This window comes from Alligator sinensis, unplaced genomic scaffold (assembly GCF_000455745.1).
Source record: "Alligator sinensis unplaced genomic scaffold, ASM45574v1 scaffold1105_1, whole genome shotgun sequence".
Classification (NCBI taxonomy): Eukaryota; Metazoa; Chordata; order Crocodylia; family Alligatoridae; genus Alligator; species Alligator sinensis.
This window is the reverse complement of record NW_005843454.1, coordinates 1-13,582: the sequence shown is the minus strand read 5'-3', so window position 1 is coordinate 13,582 and position 13,582 is coordinate 1. Positions and strand designations below refer to the sequence as shown.

Below are 13,582 nucleotides of genomic sequence, written 5' to 3'. Positions count from 1 at the left end.
ACTCTTTCCTGCTTATGCAGGGGGTCGGACTCGATGATCTATTGAGGTCCCTTCTGACCCTAACATCTATGAATCTATGAATCTATGAACTGGAGTAGACCAGAGTGCTTTGTTTACTCCTTGATGGGTGGGGAGGGTCACTTCAGATTTTCTGTGCCAAAATGGCTAGATGAGAAAGATCACCTCTACTTGGACTTCTGCCCAAAATGTGGCAATGGTGGTGGCTGAGTTTGCTTATTTTGGTTTATTGAGCAGGAGTTCTTTCAGAAAATGCTAGGGTGGGATGCCCATCTAGAGCAAGAGGAAGGATGTGGAGGAGGAGATGATGGGGGGCAGACAAATGCTGTACCCATGTAATACAATGGAAGCTGGTGTGATTTCATGTGAAAAAGTTGTGTATTCAGGTCCCACCAGGGTCATTACCTTGTTCTTCTTCCTTTGGGACCACTGGTTGCTAAGTCCTTCCACCCTGAGTGTGTGAGGTGAGTGCTGCTAGAGCCTCTACTCTTGGGTCATTCACATGCCCTTGCACTTTGCTTGTGCTGCACCACTTGTACTTAGTCCTTCCTTTTCCTGAACTGCCCCTTGACTCATAAGGTGTCCTTCAAGGACCTGCTTTTGTGTTCTTCCTGTTGCTAACCTGAAAAAAGCTCCTTCTGTTGAAGCAGCTCTTCTATGAAACCTGGTCGATGATTGTGGTCCAGGCAGTGAAACAGAAGCCCTCTGGCACCCCTGAATTACATGGAGATGCTTGGATCTCATCAGGCCAGCAAGGAATATAATAGAATATGCAGTCCTGAAGTATGGGCCAACACGCAGCACTGGTAAGTAGAAGGAGGACATGTCTGGCATTCCTTGATCCCCCCAGTCTTTTTTTCTTGTAGAGAATGATCCTTCTTAATTTCTTCCATCAGGAACCTCAGAGAAAGAGATGCATGGCCCACTGGACTCTATGGATGTTTTGCTCTGAGGTGAGCAGGCCCATTGTGGTGTACAGAAGCACTGGTAGCAACAATGTCTTTGTGAACACCACACCCTACCAGCCACACCCTACCCATCTTCAAGTTGCGCATATTCCATGGTCCCAATTTCACTTTGACCTTGGTGTCAGTCTTCTCCCTTGCTTTCTGTCCAGTCAGCTCCAGGACAAACACCATCTCAAGGATCCTTATTTTCTCACAGGGGATGGAGAACTCCAGGTCTTTGATTTCTTCCAGTGCCAGGTGGGTACTCTTGCCCATGATAATCTTGGTCCCTGCTGCTGCTCCCCCAACACTTGGGGGGTTGTTGTAGCAGAACCTCTGCCTTGGTATATTTCCCTTCTGGACATTGATATAACAGAAGCCCATGCTTGCCTGCACACCCCACCGCCTCCGCCCCGCCATTTTGTGCATTTCTTTTTCCTTCTAAGTATTGCCAGAGGCATAGCACACTGTTTGCATGGGTGTGGCTTTGCTCAGAGCAAGCCAGAAAGCTGAAGTGGCTTTCTGTAGGAAAAAACTAGAAGCTACATCTACATATCAATTAAACGTAGTGTCACTAAAGACAACAAAAGAACTAAAATATCCACCTCAAAGACTGTAAATATATCCTGGTGCTAACCTAACTCACTTACTGTCCTCAGTAGCCTTTGATCTTCACTATCTCACATTGCCTTTTTATGTATTTCTCACACTGTATTTTTATATTTCATCTGTCTTGTCTTAATCATGGCATTTTGTATTTTATATTTTATACTTTTAAGCCCTTAAGGAATGTACTCAACATAGAATGAAATTACACCCTGGACCATTGTTCAAAACTGCATTGAAATAGTACTTATAAAGTGATAAAATCTGCTATATTGGGCAGTCCCTTGAATGAAAGGGAATATGAATGACAAACCAAGTATCTCTGGCTGTTCATCGACAATAGCCTAGCCAGAGGAACTTACGATTACAAAACTCTACAAGCCATTTTAAGCTAATAAAGCCAAGGAACTGATTCCTGGAACTAAGCATCCAGCCTATTGACTATTCTTGTAACACATGACAATAAAGCAATTAAGTCAATAAGTCAAGGGTGGATTCCCGAAACTCCAATACCAGCAAGCAGAGACCCCTGTGACTAACAGCTGCCATGTGCTACTCAAAACCCACGTTGGACAGTGATCTCCGAATTGGGCAGCCAAGACGATGCTAATCTATCACACAAGTCTGCCAGAAAGGGATAAAAGGCAGTGAAGCGTAACCCTAAGTGGTGCCCTCCAATCCAGCACCTGACCTACCGACACAGAAGGACAAGCAGGAGACCCCCTTCTGCAGAAGACATCACCATAAAGGGAGCTGGCCATTGTGAGCAGAATAAAGGGCAGTGGTTAGGTAGATATACTGACTCCAGTGCTAAGAAAATCACTACAGCAGGGTCTATACATTATATTACATGGGTTTTAATGACATTGGTATGAGTGAGTGCATGCGTGTGTGTATCTGCAGATGACCTTAGCTGGGGATTGGGTGTGCTCAAGTATTGCTGGACTTCTTTTGCTTTGTCTCTTGTTGGCGCTGTCCTTTTGGCTTCTCCTAGGACCAGGTGTATCTGCTAAAGTGACCAGTACCCCTCATAACTCAAAGTGTACATTTATCATTTTCTTGGTAACTTCACATCCCGTCCAATAAATTCGAATTTATGATGATCCTGAGAGATGGTCCTTTGTAGCCACCATTATGCAGGCAAGAATGAAAAAGTGACCAGTACCCCTCATAACTCAAAGTGTACATTTATCATTTTCTTGGTAACTTCACATCCCGTCCAATAAATTCGAATTTATGATGATCCTGAGAGATGGTCCTTTGTAGCCACCATTATGCAGGCAAGAATGAATGCATCAGCAGGGTTCAAATGATGCCTGTTTCTGGTGGGAACCAAGTGATGAGGTCAAACACGTTATTTAAGGGTCAGGCCACCTGGTCCTGGGGCTGACGTCCTCCGGCAGGCAAGTTGGAACAAACTCAAGCAGGGGCCTCAGGCTGCCGGCTGCAGGAAGCAGCGAGGATGCCTGACGACTAGCTAGAACGTTAGAGCTAAGTAGTTTAGCTGCGTACGAAAAGGGTTACCGAACGCAACGTTTGATGAAAGCTTCCAAATATTCTGCGTTGCTCAAGGTGCTTTCTCTGAAATCCCGTTGTTCCCCGCCCCTCCGCCCTCCTGCATCCTCTCTCTCTCTCTCTGGTCAATCAAGCTGTCCCTTACAGCACGCCTAGCTGGGAATGCGTGAGGGGAGAGACGGGCCTTCTCGCTCTTGGCAGAGCTTGGCTGATTAGTGCCGGATTCTGTCCTCCCTGAGACTCTCCTGGGTGGCCCCAGGCCCTAAGGAGCACCCAGAAATACTACTAGTGGGCAAAGCCCCCCCCACCCCCAAGGTCTGCAGGGTCTGCGTACCCCGGGCTGCACAGAGCCCTAACAGAGACCGGAGCCTGGGTGGCGGCAGCAAGAAGCCCAGGCTTGCAGGTGTGCTCTAGCAAGGGGGATCAGCTCGACGCAGACACTCCAGGAGAGACCCCCGAGGCGTGGTTTTGGTCGGGCAAAGTGAGGCGGGTGGCTCAGCACAGTAGCACCCCGTCCTGTCCCGCCACATCCCCCACCCAGCCTTCTGCCCACCTGCGATACATCTGCAGTGCTCTTCCAGCCCGTGGTTGGGAGTTGTCCTAGATCAGGGGAATCTTGGAAGGCACTCTCGCTCCTGGCCTGGACAGGCAGCCAGGAAGGGCTGGGACCTGCCTCCCTTTAGAACAGCTGTCCTGGAGCTGTTTGGGGAAAAAGGCCTCCTTTGGCATCTGCTTGCTGCCTCAAGTCATCAGCAACACAGCAAGGAAGCCACCACAAGTGGTGACTGTCTCCTAGGACGTAAAAGGAGGTCCTTGACCCCAGTGTGATTTGAACACACAACCATCTGATCTGGAGTCAGACATGCTACCATTGCACCATGGGGCCACGTGGGCGGGCAGGCGCGCTTTCCTCTTCGTGCCTGCCTGAAAGCAGGCCTTCCTCTTGGTGCACAAAGCGATGTTGGCCCCTGCCCTATTCCAAGCGCCCATCCCGCTGCATTCTCCAGACTTTTCCTACGGTTCCTGTGACCGGCATAGAAATCCAGAAAGAACGACCGAACCTCAGCACGATGTTGACACAGCGCCTACTTAAGCGTCTAGCTGAAATATCGGTGGTATCCTTCAAAGAGCTGACAAACTCTCCTCCGGCAAGCAAGTTCAGACACAGAGGAAACACCCACTGGCTTCACAGTCGTAGTTGTCCCCTGCCAGCTCCTACTTGAACCACTGGAAAGGATCATTCAAAATGGCAGCATGTACTCAAGCAGGAGTGTACCTGAGAGAAAGATTCTCCACTCCCCTCTCCTGCCCTTTACGCAGCCTCCCCACTTCCCAGAGGCAACGGAGGCAAAGGCTGGGAAATGCAGGGGAAGGGGCACTTGGCAGAGGGGAGGGGGCAAAATCCCTACATGCACCAAGTGGGAGGGCTACTGGCAGCAGGTTGTGAAGCGGAGAGAGAGGAGCTTTGAGCCTGTGGCCCCAGGGGGCAAGGGTAGCCTGTGTCGTGCCACATGAGACGGCGGGGTGGTGAAATCACACTGGGGTCAGCTGTGCCCCGCTGAGTGGTTTCTGTCCCTGGGAGATGCGCACCACGCGTGGTGGTTTCTTTGCTGTGCTTGGAAGGAGGCCTCTTTTTGACCCAAACGCCCATAATGCAAAACACCAGGCCTTGAAGTCTGCGTAGATGGAAAGGCTGTCTAGTGTCATGGAGTAGGCTCGGAGACTTTCTATCTGTGGGAGAGTGGAGAGGGGCATTTCTGTGGGTTTTTCTGTGGGAGAGTGGAGAGGGGCATTTCAGGCTCCCTGTGCTGGGTCAGCCAAGTAGCAAAAATCACTTCCGCGTGTTCTCCTGCTCCAAGGGGCCTGGTTTGTGGCCAGCGAGTCTTTCCAGGGTGAGACATTGCAAGCTAAAGAGGAATATGAAGTTTGCATTTGTTAGTTGACTGGCAACGTCACATCCTGTCCAAGAAGCTAGAATTCATGAGGCTCCTGAGAGATGGTCCTTTGTAGCCAACATCGCCAAGGCAAGAATGAATGTTTGAAGGATGCCTTACAGTGCTGGCCCTTTCCTTTGGGACCTGTGAGACCCACGGGAGAGCACAACAAGCACCAGAGGAAGGAGTGCGATGCCCAGGTGGGCACCCTCCCCTTCCCATGCAGTGCTCTCTGCTCCAGGCTGGATGAGTTGTGGTGGACCTGCTCCTGCCCCGTAGCCACTGAGGTAGTAGCACCATCATGTCTTGTAGCCATGCACCGGAGCCCTGGGCTTCCCCAGGGGGTGCTCCCCTCCCACTTCCTGCAGCACCCTCTCTCAAGCTGTGCACGCTGACCCGCCGCTACGCCGGCTCTAGGGCTCCATCTCTCCGGAGCCCTGCCCCACGGGGACTGTGGGGCAGCTTTTCAGGAGGAAGGACCTGGCAAAAGGCTGGGTCCCCCTCTCTTGCCCAGGTTGGGCCACAGGAGCCCTTCACAGGTGCTGTCCCACTGCCAGTCAGCAAGGGAGCTTTGACCTGCTCTGTTCCCAGCCTGGGGCGCTTCACCCCTCCTTAGGCAACCTGGAGCCTCCAAGCTCCCTCAGAGGCCCCATGTCGGTGCAGACCCCAGTGCGGACACCTGCTCGACACAGCCCGCTGCAGCCTTGAACTCCTGGGCTCAAGCAATCCACCAGCCTCAGCTTCCCAGACACTTGGATTACAGACACAAGCCACTGCGCCCAGCTGCTCCGGCCCCCTCGCAACAACAGCGTGACCCTCGGCTGCCTTCTTCAAGTTGGCACGTGTAAACCTTTTGCCAGGCACTGCACTGCGCTGCACTGCACTAACAGGGTCTGGGCCTAAGATTGGGATTATACATCAACTTTCTCAATCTGGCCCCAGCCTCGTCACAGGAGCATTTGAAGATACCTTTTCCACCGGCTTTTACCACAAACAAATTTACCCCCTTCCAAACAACACCGCAAGAAAACAGGGCTTATGACAGGGGGAAAAGGGAAAAATACGCAACTTTAAGGAAAACACTAGCCGGGGTTCACTACGTGAAATAAGAGCAGAACAAAACAGACCCCACCCCCACCCCCGCCCTCCAAAACAGTCCCGTGTTTCCTTCTCTCGTCCAAAGCTATGAGAACTGAAGGGAGAAAGGCTTCTTCTGGGATAGCTTCTTTAAGATGACCTTAGCTGGGGATTGGGTGTGCTCAAGTATTGCTGGACTTCTTTTGCTTTGTCTCTTGTTGGCGCTGTCCTTTTGGCTTCCCCTAGGACCAGATCGGGCCACCTCCCATGCCCCCTCATTGGATTCAGACCCGTTGTCCTACGTTCCCCTCCAAGGAACCTGTGGAACCAACCGGGGCACTCTGGTCCCGCCACCAGGGGTCGCTGACCACTCTTGAAATGATTGGTCTGCATCAGCAGGGTTCAAATGATGCCTGTTTCTGGTGGGAACCAAGTGATGAGGTCAAACACGTTATTTAAGGGTCAGGCCACCTGGTCCTGGGGCTGACGTCCTCCGGCAGGCAAGTTGGAACAAACTCAAGCAGGGGCCTCAGGCTGCCGGCTGCAGGAAGCAGCGAGTATGCCTGACGACTAGCTAGAACGTTAGAGCTAAGTAGTTTAGCTGCGTACGAAAAGGGTTACCGAACGCAACGTTTGATGAAAGCTTCCAAATATTCTGCGTTGCTCAAGGTGCTTTCTCTGAAATCCCGTTGTTCCCCGCCCCTCCGCCCTCCTGCATCCTCTCTCTCTCTCTCTGGTCAATCAAGCTGTCCCTTACAGCACGCCTAGCTGGGAATGCGTGAGGGGAGAGACGGGCCTTCTCGCTCTTGGCAGAGCTTGGCTGATTAGTGCCGGATTCTGTCCTCCCTGAGACTCTCCTGGGTGGCCCCAGGCCCTAAGGAGCACCCAGAAATACTACTAGTGGGCAAAGCCCCCCCCACCCCCAAGGTCTGCAGGGTCTGCGTACCCCGGGCTGCACAGAGCCCTAACAGAGACCGGAGCCTGGGTGGCGGCAGCAAGAAGCCCAGGCTTGCAGGTGTGCTCTAGCAAGGGGGATCAGCTCGACGCAGACACTCCAGGAGAGACCCCCGAGGCGTGGTTTTGGTCGGGCAAAGTGAGGCGGGTGGCTCAGCACAGTAGCACCCCGTCCTGTCCCGCCACATCCCCCACCCAGCCTTCTGCCCACCTGCGATACATCTGCAGTGCTCTTCCAGCCCGTGGTTGGGAGTTGTCCTAGATCAGGGGAATCTTGGAAGGCACTCTCGCTCCTGGCCTGGACAGGCAGCCAGGAAGGGCTGGGACCTGCCTCCCTTTAGAACAGCTGTCCTGGAGCTGTTTGGGGAAAAAGGCCTCCTTTGGCATCTGCTTGCTGCCTCAAGTCATCAGCAACACAGCAAGGAAGCCACCACAAGTGGTGACTGTCTCCTAGGACGTAAAAGGAGGTCCTTGACCCCAGTGTGATTTGAACACACAACCATCTGATCTGGAGTCAGACATGCTACCATTGCACCATGGGGCCACGTGGGCGGGCAGGCGCGCTTTCCTCTTCGTGCCTGCCTGAAAGCAGGCCTTCCTCTTGGTGCACAAAGCGATGTTGGCCCCTGCCCTATTCCAAGCGCCCATCCCGCTGCATTCTCCAGACTTTTCCTACGGTTCCTGTGACCGGCATAGAAATCCAGAAAGAACGACCGAACCTCAGCACGATGTTGACACAGCGCCTACTTAAGCGTCTAGCTGAAATATCGGTGGTATCCTTCAAAGAGCTGACAAACTCTCCTCCGGCAAGCAAGTTCAGACACAGAGGAAACACCCACTGGCTTCACAGTCGTAGTTGTCCCCTGCCAGCTCCTACTTGAACCACTGGAAAGGATCATTCAAAATGGCAGCATGTACTCAAGCAGGAGTGTACCTGAGAGAAAGATTCTCCACTCCCCTCTCCTGCCCTTTACGCAGCCTCCCCACTTCCCAGAGGCAACGGAGGCAAAGGCTGGGAAATGCAGGGGAAGGGGCACTTGGCAGAGGGGAGGGGGCAAAATCCCTACATGCACCAAGTGGGAGGGCTACTGGCAGCAGGTTGTGAAGCGGAGAGAGAGGAGCTTTGAGCCTGTGGCCCCAGGGGGCAAGGGTAGCCTGTGTCGTGCCACATGAGACGGCGGGGTGGTGAAATCACACTGGGGTCAGCTGTGCCCCGCTGAGTGGTTTCTGTCCCTGGGAGATGCGCACCACGCGTGGTGGTTTCTTTGCTGTGCTTGGAAGGAGGCCTCTTTTTGACCCAAACGCCCATAATGCAAAACACCAGGCCTTGAAGTCTGCGTAGATGGAAAGGCTGTCTAGTGTCATGGAGTAGGCTCGGAGACTTTCTATCTGTGGGAGAGTGGAGAGGGGCATTTCTGTGGGTTTTTCTGTGGGAGAGTGGAGAGGGGCATTTCAGGCTCCCTGTGCTGGGTCAGCCAAGTAGCAAAAATCACTTCCGCGTGTTCTCCTGCTCCAAGGGGCCTGGTTTGTGGCCAGCGAGTCTTTCCAGGGTGAGACATTGCAAGCTAAAGAGGAATATGAAGTTTGCATTTGTTAGTTGACTGGCAACGTCACATCCTGTCCAAGAAGCTAGAATTCATGAGGCTCCTGAGAGATGGTCCTTTGTAGCCAACATCGCCAAGGCAAGAATGAATGTTTGAAGGATGCCTTACAGTGCTGGCCCTTTCCTTTGGGACCTGTGAGACCCACGGGAGAGCACAACAAGCACCAGAGGAAGGAGTGCGATGCCCAGGTGGGCACCCTCCCCTTCCCATGCAGTGCTCTCTGCTCCAGGCTGGATGAGTTGTGGTGGACCTGCTCCTGCCCCGTAGCCACTGAGGTAGTAGCACCATCATGTCTTGTAGCCATGCACCGGAGCCCTGGGCTTCCCCAGGGGGTGCTCCCCTCCCACTTCCTGCAGCACCCTCTCTCAAGCTGTGCACGCTGACCCGCCGCTACGCCGGCTCTAGGGCTCCATCTCTCCGGAGCCCTGCCCCACGGGGACTGTGGGGCAGCTTTTCAGGAGGAAGGACCTGGCAAAAGGCTGGGTCCCCCTCTCTTGCCCAGGTTGGGCCACAGGAGCCCTTCACAGGTGCTGTCCCACTGCCAGTCAGCAAGGGAGCTTTGACCTGCTCTGTTCCCAGCCTGGGGCGCTTCACCCCTCCTTAGGCAACCTGGAGCCTCCAAGCTCCCTCAGAGGCCCCATGTCGGTGCAGACCCCAGTGCGGACACCTGCTCGACACAGCCCGCTGCAGCCTTGAACTCCTGGGCTCAAGCAATCCACCAGCCTCAGCTTCCCAGACACTTGGATTACAGACACAAGCCACTGCGCCCAGCTGCTCCGGCCCCCTCGCAACAACAGCGTGACCCTCGGCTGCCTTCTTCAAGTTGGCACGTGTAAACCTTTTGCCAGGCACTGCACTGCGCTGCACTGCACTAACAGGGTCTGGGCCTAAGATTGGGATTATACATCAACTTTCTCAATCTGGCCCCAGCCTCGTCACAGGAGCATTTGAAGATACCTTTTCCACCGGCTTTTACCACAAACAAATTTACCCCCTTCCAAACAACACCGCAAGAAAACAGGGCTTATGACAGGGGGAAAAGGGAAAAATACGCAACTTTAAGGAAAACACTAGCCGGGGTTCACTACGTGAAATAAGAGCAGAACAAAACAGACCCCACCCCCACCCCCGCCCTCCAAAACAGTCCCGTGTTTCCTTCTCTCGTCCAAAGCTATGAGAACTGAAGGGAGAAAGGCTTCTTCTGGGATAGCTTCTTTAAGATGACCTTAGCTGGGGATTGGGTGTGCTCAAGTATTGCTGGACTTCTTTTGCTTTGTCTCTTGTTGGCGCTGTCCTTTTGGCTTCCCCTAGGACCAGATCGGGCCACCTCCCATGCCCCCTCATTGGATTCAGACCCGTTGTCCTACGTTCCCCTCCAAGGAACCTGTGGAACCAACCGGGGCACTCTGGTCCCGCCACCAGGGGTCGCTGACCACTCTTGAAATGATTGGTCTGCATCAGCAGGGTTCAAATGATGCCTGTTTCTGGTGGGAACCAAGTGATGAGGTCAAACACGTTATTTAAGGGTCAGGCCACCTGGTCCTGGGGCTGACGTCCTCCGGCAGGCAAGTTGGAACAAACTCAAGCAGGGGCCTCAGGCTGCCGGCTGCAGGAAGCAGCGAGTATGCCTGACGACTAGCTAGAACGTTAGAGCTAAGTAGTTTAGCTGCGTACGAAAAGGGTTACCGAACGCAACGTTTGATGAAAGCTTCCAAATATTCTGCGTTGCTCAAGGTGCTTTCTCTGAAATCCCGTTGTTCCCCGCCCCTCCGCCCTCCTGCATCCTCTCTCTCTCTCTCTGGTCAATCAAGCTGTCCCTTACAGCACGCCTAGCTGGGAATGCGTGAGGGGAGAGACGGGCCTTCTCGCTCTTGGCAGAGCTTGGCTGATTAGTGCCGGATTCTGTCCTCCCTGAGACTCTCCTGGGTGGCCCCAGGCCCTAAGGAGCACCCAGAAATACTACTAGTGGGCAAAGCCCCCCCCACCCCCAAGGTCTGCAGGGTCTGCGTACCCCGGGCTGCACAGAGCCCTAACAGAGACCGGAGCCTGGGTGGCGGCAGCAAGAAGCCCAGGCTTGCAGGGGTGCTCTAGCAAGGGGGATCAGCTCGACGCAGACACTCCAGGAGAGACACCCAAGGCATGGTTTAGGTCGGGCAAAGTGAGGCAGGTGGCTGAGCACAGTAGCACCCCGTCCTGTCCCGCCACATCCCCCACCCAGCCTTCTGCCCAGCTGCAATACATCTGCAGTGCTCTTCCAGCCCGTGGTTGGGAGTTGTCCTAGATCGGGGAATCTTGCAAGGCACTCTCGCTCCTGGTCTGTACAGGCAGCCAGGAAGGGCTGGGAGCTGCTTTCCTTTGGAACAGCTGTCCTGGAGCTGTTTGGGGAAAAAGGCAAAAAAAAAAGTTTTTGCTAAGTCCTTCTCTTAAGCAGGGTCTTGTAGTCTCTAGTACCAATTAAGCGTTCAACATGGGGTATGAGTATTTTATCTTTCTCAGTGATCAAATCATGAAGGGCAGCATTAGGATCTTCTGCAGAATACACAGCATTTCGAAGGCCTCTAACCTGAATTAAATGTCTCTCAGTAATTCTGAGAGTGTTCCTGGCAAACCCAATGGTTATAACAGCATTGAAAATGCTATCAAGACTTATTTCCTGGCAAAGTTCCTGAATTATTTGATTTATGTCTTCATTTAACCAATAACGCAATCATGTGCTTGTTGACCCCCTAGGCTAAATGTGCACCCCCAGCATAGGTCAAAAAGTCTCTTCCTCAAGCAGTATTTCATTATGCCATAAAAGGAAATGCGAACAAGAGACTTCATGAATACTTTACATTCTTGACTTGAAACCGGATCTGTTGATTCAATGCCTAGCTGTCTTCTGAACTCTTCAGCTTCATCCGCTCTTTGTTCTCTGCAGAAGCATACACTTCCTTCTTGTGTACTGGTGAGTAGGTTTTCTGGAGTCATTAAAAAGGCTTCATTGAGCTGCAAAGGAATTCAAATAAAAGACTAAGTTAGTTACCTGCTGTTTAATCAGTCCTTAGCTACTTCCAAACACATATGTGCCATGAAGTGAACCCACACCACTATCTTCAAAATCCAAGTGCCTCCACAACCATGCTCCAAGTCTCTTACCGGTCTCTCCTCTGAGATGACCTCTACTTCGCATGCAGGCTCTGGCACAAAGACACCATCTTCCAAATTCTCAACGTCTGCTTCGAGGGCCTGGGCCTCCTCCATTTGCCTGATCATTGGGTCTTCCTGAACAGGGTCAGGCATCTCAAAGAGTCTTATGGCAAGGAGCTGGGTCTCCTCCTCAAAACTATTTCTACAGTAACGCTTTCTATAAGGCCATCTTGGGGTTGTAGTGAGTGGGCTTACAGGCATTGTGAAAGAATCCACATGTGCCCTTGCTTGCCTTAGCACGGTCTCAGATAAACAGAGGGGTCATTTGGGAAAGCAGATAGACCTGGTGGGGCTTGCTGCCTACATCCCACACCCTGTACTCATTCCAATTGGTTCAGCATCATTCTTGGACGGTCTGAGGCCTCTGAAGCCCCCACCAAGTGGTTGGGGATGGTGGGGCGATTTGTTAGAGAGGTCACACCATCACCCTCCCACCCCATAGGCGGGGTTGGGCTTTGGGGGTCTGCATGGGCTGTCCTTCTGATGTCACGGACCATGTGGTATTGGTGTCACACACCACGTGACTGGGGGGTGGGGGTGGAGTTGGTGATGTCACACACCAAGTGCCTGGGGGTGGGGGCAGAGTTGCCGATGTCACGCACCACGTGACTAGTGTCAGGGCTCGTGGCTGGTGACGTTATGCACCACATGACCAGGGTCAGGGGGCGGAGTTCCTGATGTCACACACCATACAAGGGGGAAGGGGCAGGGCTAAGCTAGGGCGGGACTTCCAGTCCCGCCCACCTGTCATATTTGCATTGAAGGGTAGTGAGCCTATATACTAGTGAGGACCCTTTTGTCATAAACGACTTTCTGCATTTTTCTTAAGGTTTTGGTTTCTATCATCCACTTGCTTTTGTTCCTGACGACAGAGTGCTGTTGTATCACGATTGTTTTAGGGGTGTCCCCAGTGGGGTTTGCCCCATAACCGAGAACAAGATCTCTGAAGGTTTCAAAGTTGACTTCTTCACTGTTGGCCACATTCAGGGTAATCCCTTTCATCTTCAAGCAAACCTTTCCCCCGGACAACTTGTACCCATAGGTTTTCAGACTGGCCAACACAAACTCTGTGATGTGTTCATCTGGTGGGATTTCGCTGGTGAGTTCATCTAAATAATCGCCGAGTGGGGGGTTCCAGTCTCCCTCGCAGCCCACCAATATCACAGAATCTGTGTCGTGGTACAGACACCGGTCTTGCAAGCTGTCTAACAGCTCGTACAACTCTAAGCATGCATAAGAGGTGGTGAAACAGGCTGTAAAGATGTTTGTTACCAGAGACCGTGTAACGCTCTTTGGCGTGTTTCCGAGACACACAGGCTACCTCATCATCAATAAAGTTGCAAGATGAAATTTCATAGGTGGGAAAAAGAGGTAGCTAAAGAGTCCTTTGGGGTCTCTCGTGATGCTGGTGTTGGGCAAGTTGGTTCTCTGACCGAATTTACCCCACAAAGAATTTAGAAACAATTTTGCTTTTTGGCGCTTTGCAGGGTTGGGTTTGATATGCTTTGGGTGTAAGGTCACACCTTCTTTTTGCAAGAAATTGGCCACGTAGCTCTCTTGTTTTTCTTGGTCGGTACACCAGGCGGGGTAGCCCGAGGCTTCTTGCTTCTATTGGAGGTGTATTTTTATGTACCGTGGAAAAAAGGGTGCTAGACTTCTCAGCAAAATACCAAACTTCATAGATTTGAGCTACTTTGTACCCCTTCATGATAGCTTTATTCAATTCTGGTGTGCAGCA

General features: G+C 52.4%; 2 non-coding genes across 2 annotated transcripts; both read right to left on the bottom strand.

The window, feature by feature from the left end:
• Positions 1 to 3,900: 3,900 nt before the first annotated feature.
• Positions 3,901 to 3,972, bottom strand: TRNAW-CCA. The gene has a single exon. It is a non-coding gene; the product is annotated as a tRNA-Trp (tRNA).
• Positions 3,973 to 7,523: 3,551 nt separating this feature from the next.
• Positions 7,524 to 7,595, bottom strand: TRNAW-CCA. The gene has a single exon. It is a non-coding gene; the product is annotated as a tRNA-Trp (tRNA).
• Positions 7,596 to 13,582: the final 5,987 nt, after the last annotated feature.